Genomic DNA, 6,902 nt, shown 5'->3' on the forward strand with positions numbered 1-6,902 from the left:
GGTGAATATTCAGTCAAATATCATTAACACGTCGGAGGTCATCGTCGAGGCAATCGTCCTGAAAAAGGTCACTGATTATTTACCTAACAGTCCGTTCGATCCTGGAAATTGTCTACACTTGAAAGGCTTAACACTTGCTGATCCAACTTTTCATAGCCCTGGACAAGTGGATATTTTACTAGGTGCTGACGTGTATCTAGAGCTCTTACAAGATGGCATTTGCAAGGGGAAAGAAGGTCTTCCAGGTGCCTTTAATACTCTTTTCGGATGGGCAGTTTCCGGTCCATTGCTGATGTCCGGAAGAAGTTCGAAAATAAAGGTCCACCATTGTACATTGGAAGCAGATTTGAAACATCTTTGGGAGCTAGAAGACATCCAGCCTCTAAGAATACTATCTCCAACAGAAATTCAATGTGAAAAGAACTTTGAAGAATCACATACACGTGACTCTACAGGAAGATTCACTGTACGATTACCAAAGATAAACGATGCACCAAAACTTGGAGATTCTAAACAAATGGCAATCCGTCGATTCTCTCACTTAGAACGACGTCTACGTGTTAACCCGAATCTCTATGAGGAGTACCGCAAGTTCATGGGGGAATACATTGCCCTTGGACATATGGAACTCATTCCCTCGAATGAAATAAAAATCGAAACCAATCCATCTTACTACGTGCCTCATCATGCGGTATTCAAAGAAGACAGTACCACCACGAGAGTTCGTGTGGTGTTCGACGCCTCTGCCAAATCTACAACTGGAGTTTCCCTAAACGATCATCTGCTAGTGGGGCCAAAACTTCAAGATAATTTGGTCAACCTCCTTATTCGCTTTCGTCAACATTGCATTGTAATGAAAGCAGACCTTGCCAAAATGTTTCGTCAAATTAGAGTACATCCAGACGACTCCGATCTTCAAAGAATTGTTTGGCGAAACAACTCACACGAACCCTTTCTCGAATACCGTTTGCTAACGGTTACATATGGAACCGCATCAGCGCCATACCTAGCAACTAAAGTCTTGAAGCAACTCGGCCATGACGTGAAAGAGACACTTCCGTTGGCATCTTCGGCTTTACAAAATGACTTCTACATGGACGATCTAATGACAGGCGACGAAACGATTGAGAACGTTTTAAGACTTCAGTCAGAAATCATTCAAGCTACATCTCAAGCAGGATTTGAAATAAGGAAATGGGCGTCGAATGAAGCTGCATTATTGGATACACTACCAGCCAACATGAAGGATTTACAAAAGCCACTATGCATCGAGAACGACGAATCAGTCAAGACTCTCGGCCTATATTGGACTCCTTCGGCTGATAATTTCTCGTTTATGGTTACTTCTCCAGCGTCAAGAAGTTCAATCACTAAACGTACGATTCTTTCGGATACAGCAAGGATATTCGATCCTCTGGGACTGTTGGCACCAGTAACCGTTCGAGCGAAACTGATGTTACAGGAAATGTGGCAGCTAAAATTGAATTGGGATGAGCAACTTCCCCAACCACTTGAAGCTAAATGGAGGTCGTTTCGAACCGATTTACCAGAAATTGAAAACATTACGGTTCAACGGCACATTTCGCAAGCTAATGCTACAGACATTAGCCTGCATGGATTTTGTGACGCATCGGAGAAAGCGTACGCAGCTGCCGTATACCTGAAGACGGTGAATAACAACGGACAAATCAAAATACAACTGATCGCTGCGAAAACAAGACTCGCTCCGCTCAAACAAATCACACTTCCGAGACTGGAATTATCTGGTGCATTACTTTTGGCTTCTCTGATTCAACTGATCAGGGAGTCATTGAGATTGGATATAGCTGATGTTCATTGCTGGTCGGACTCAACAATCGTCCTAGCTTGGTTGAAAGCTCCACCGCAACGTTGGAAAACGTTCGTAGCCAATCGAGTGTCAGAAATCCACGAGAAACTACCGAGAGCGCAATGGCATCACATTTCAGGAGACAGCAACCCTGCAGATTGCGCTTCTCGAGGAATATCCGCTAGCGAACTGGGAAATCATGGTCTCTGGTGGCATGGACCGCAGTGCCTTATTTTCGCCGCAACAACGCAAGAACTACATGAACTCTCAGAGCCAAATGAATGTTTATCCGAGGAAAGACGAATTATTTCGTTAGTAACACATCATCAAATGGATTTCACGCTCCTTTCCAAATTTTCAGCGCTTAAAAAACTCATTCATATCACCGCCTACATTCTACGTTTTGTCTTCAATTCGCGAAATGCGACAGAATTGAGGATTACTGGACCTTTATCGAAGGAAGAGAACGATAAGGCGCTATCCCATTGGATTCGGGTCGTCCAAAGCAACAGTTTTAACGAAGAGATAGCTTGCCTTAAACAAAACAAGGAATTACCACGGAAAAGTAAAATCCTTTCGATGCGTCCGTACATCGATCAAGATGGGATTCTTAGAGTTGGTGGCAGACTTTGCCACTCCAACTTACCATACGAACAAAGGCATCCGGCATTGTTACCGAGACAGAGCAAATTAACAGAACTTCTAATACAACACGAGCACGAGAAACATTTTCACGGAGGTGCTCAACTACTAACTTCTGTCTTACAGAAACGTTATTGGATCGTCGGTCTTCGTGATGCCATACGTTTCCATATCAGAAGATGTGTTTCATGTGTACGACAGCAGGCAGTCACTGTAAAGCAACTTATGGGCGATTTACCACCAGCGAGAGTAAATCCTGCTCGGCCGTTTTTGAAGTGTGGAGTCGACTACGCAGGACCATTTACCCTTAAACTAATGAAGGGACGAAGTCACTTCAGGTTTAAGGGATACATTGCCGTCTTCGCTTGCTTTACCACAAGATCAATTCATCTTGAACTTGTCAGTGACATGACCACCGAAGCATTTCTGGCAGCATTGAAACGCTTTGTTGCTCGACGAGGAAAATGCGCCGACATTTACAGCGACTGTGGAACCAACTTTACAGGAGCCGATCGAGAGATGAAAACATTCATCAAATTCATAGTCTCTACAAACAACAACGATCAAGTATCACGATGGCTCGCAGACGAAGGAATTAATTGGCACTTCAACCCGCCTGCAGCGCCACATTTTGGAGGCCTCTGGGAAGCCGGGGTGAAGTCCGTCAAGTATCATCTGAAACGAGTTCTTGGCACCATGGTTCTAAACTTTGAAGAAATGCAAACGCTTCTTTGCCAAATCGAAGCTTGCTTAAATTCACGTCCTTTAACGGCGTTAAGCTCGGATCCAAACGACTTCAATGCGTTGACACCTGGACATTTCCTAATCGGAGATGCACTCACCGCAATACCCGAACCCGATCTCACTTCTGAAAACGTCAACCGCCTGTCACGTTGGCAATTGGGCCAACAAGTACTGCAGCACTTTTGGAACCGTTGGCGAAATGAATTCCTCTCTCGCCTTCTACAACGTCCAAAGTGGACTACACCAAAACCGAATCTACGAATCGGCGACTTGGTCTTGCTCAAAGATGAAGATTTACCTCCAACCAAGTGGAGAATGGCAAGAATCACTGAACTTCATCCAGGACAAGACAATCAAGTTCGCGTCGTAACTGTCAGAACCTCTGACAAATCACTGAAAAGACCCGTAGTTAAATTATGCCAGTTGCCACTAGACTGATTTTAATTGTATTCAAACTGTTTACTAAGGGTTATTTATGTATGCAAATGTAACTTTTCGGACTTTTACTATCTCATTTGAAATTCGTTATTTCAAGGCGGGCGGAATGTTCGGTTGTACACATCGTAATTTTGTATAGTACATGTACCTATATTCGTTTTCAAATGTTTATATAGCGCACGCGCGCGTGAAAGTGAGTTTTTGGTTGCTGTTAAAAAAGGTGTTATTTTGCGCGTGTAAAAATAAATTAACGGCCAGTTCTGTTTTGAAATAAGAGGAAAAAGGTTTACCGGTTTTTATGTCGGAAAAGTTCGCGTCTTTTATTTCGCTGTTCACGACATTTATAACTTTTGAATACGGCACAACAGACTTGATTTGTTTGGATTAGGATAACAAAAACAGGTGAACTTGTAAAAACCGTCGAGAAAGCGTACGTGATAATACCCATCCACTATCGCTTTATAATTTAAACCCTTTAAGATTGCAACTTAGCGTCTTCAGACGGCGGGGTGAATAATAGACCCTTCTAGAAATTTCGCCGCCAGTGCTTCCACCTTTTGAGTGAGACCGACGCTTTGAACCAGGGAGGCTCACAAAGAGAGATAAAGTAGTTATCTCACTTATCTGGCAGACCTGCAAACCGAGTTGCTTGCTTCAATATATAGATATGAGTGCGAAAACGTACTCATTGATAGATAAGTGTTTAAGCAAACCTTTGTATACAGTGCAATAGCGATATCTTAGTGATTGGGTAAATATCGCACTGACAATATTGCTATAATTTCCAATTTAATCCCTTCATGTAGGTCACCTTAGATATATAAGAAAAAACGAAATCATGCCTTTATGAAGGTCTTGATCCGTTGAGCTGGAAATTTAAGAAAGGGTATTTGTATAATTTATCAGAGTATGTCAAGCGAAATCAGGTATTATAACAAAAACTAAGAATTTAAACAATTTTATAAGCTACAGAACAGTCGATACACGGATATCTGGTCTGAAAACCATGTCAGTTAATATTTTTCAGATAAAACCCACTATTATCGAAATATTTTTTAAATTTAACGGACAAAAGTTTATTATGTTATTGAGGGGGATATCTTGAGAGGTAAACGGTAATACGCATTGTAACCCGGCCAACTGAATTAATGGCTTTAAATGTCGCTTGATGACATAGGCCTAAGGTGGTGCCTTGGGTATTAGCCTAGCTGATTATTATTATTATTATTATGTCAGCAGCGTGTAGGAATGATCACTAACGAGGAGACTACCCGAGGTGATTATCAATGATTTTGTTGAAACTAGGTGGGTATGTAGACCTTATGATAACAAGGGGAAAAGTTGCAATGGGCATTAGTTTTGCCATGGCAACCGAAAATGTTTTTGACAATACAGTATGTATATTTTCCCATTGAAAATAACATGGGAATCTGAGCAAAAAAATTGAAAATGTCCAAACCAAACAAGATGGATCAAAATTGACAAATGAAATTAATTTTATGATATTTTGATTAATTTTGGTCAATTTGATCAAAATATGTAAAAATTGATCAGAATCGGTAAAAATAGAGAAAAAAGAAATATAAAGATAAAAAAGTTGTATTTGCCAACTAATCGCCAAATTGACGATAATAAATGAATTTTATCAAAATTAATAAAATATATTACATATTTTGATCAGATTGACCAAAATTCATCAAAATATCATAAAATTAATTTCATTTGTCAATTTTGATCCACCTTGTTTGGTTTTGACATTTTCAATTTTTTTTGCTCAGATTCCCATGTTATTTTCAATGGGAAAATATACATACTGTATTGTCAAAAACATTTTCGGTTGCCATGGCAAAACTAATGCCCATTGCAACTTTTACCTTGGTGATATTTCATGTTACCATAAGGTCTACATACCCACCTAGTTTCAACAAAATCATTGATAATCACCTCGGGTAGTCTCCTCGTAAGTACGATTTCGGAGTTAGGATTTCGTGGGGAGAAATTATTAAAGTTTCGACAAATTCAATTTTCTCCAAAATGGCGTGACGAATATTATTGGTTTTTCGTTTTATTTTATTTTGTTTTATATTCGCGAACTTCGACAACAAAGTTTTCGCTCAAACAGGCTTTTTCCGTCAACGAACCTGGAACAATTTTGTCACGTTCCAAATATAATAATAAAACATCGGGGTCGCGAACAAAACGACTGTGGAAGATAAAATGAGGCTTTATCCTAAATCGTCTTCATTCCGGTCCATAGCCCATAACCGCCGGAATAGTTCGAAGCCAATAAAAAGCCAGAAGGATTAGGCCTATTGCTTGAATGGTTAATGTTATTGGACGAGCCGTTGAAACGGAAACGGCACGGGACCCCCGAAACGACGGGGCCGTTTAACGGGGTTTTATACCCCACTCGTTGCCAAAGAGACGAACTCGTTTCGGGGGCGACGCCAATAAGAGCCCGAAATATCATTTACGCGATGCCCCTTTTTACTAAGTGAAGAGCCCGACATATCCCTTATAATGTCCTCGCTATAATTGTCACTTCCGCTATTATCGACCGGCAATCGTACCGAAACGTAGAGCGCCGTTATTATTGGGCCATCTCCACTGGCGGAATTACTTTCGCCAAAGAGCCGAAGCGCGCTTATAAACATTAATAACTGTTGACGTTTGATGGACTATTTAGCTTGTAAATGCGTCGGCCAAGGCTTAAAGTTAGGACTCGGTCTCTCTCTAACGCGGCGAATGGGCACGTTTCGGAACTTTGGGTTAAAGTCGTACTCCTCCAGAGCTATTCGTCTTCATTGGGGCACGCGTCTGGCTCCGATTCTATCGCGTCTTCGGCCGCCACTCCTATACAATTCGTTCTTTTCATCCCTGCCGACCACATTCGTCTCCCAAATACAGGCTTTGTATCCGAACCAAGTGTATGTCGTGGTTGTACCACGAACTAACTAAATATAGATAATAAGGATGTACTTGAAACTGAAGATCTCTACACGGTTTTCCTGTTCGTTATTTGTTCTACATAACCCTCCATTCACGTGTTAAGCCTGGAACACGAATGATATATCACGGTGATGGTTTTCCTGTTCGTTATTTGTTCTACATAACCCTCCATTCACGTGTTAAGCCTGGAACACGAATGATATATCACGGTGATGGTTTTCCTGTTCGTTATTTGTTCTACATAACCCTCCATTCACGTGTTAAGCCTGGAACACGAATGATATATCACGGTGATGGTTTT

The sequence above is a fragment of the Leiobunum rupestre genome, chromosome 11 (genome assembly GCF_980474605.1).
Source record: "Leiobunum rupestre chromosome 11, qqLeiRupe1.1.hap1, whole genome shotgun sequence".
Lineage (NCBI taxonomy): Eukaryota > Metazoa > Arthropoda > Arachnida > Opiliones > Sclerosomatidae > Leiobunum > Leiobunum rupestre.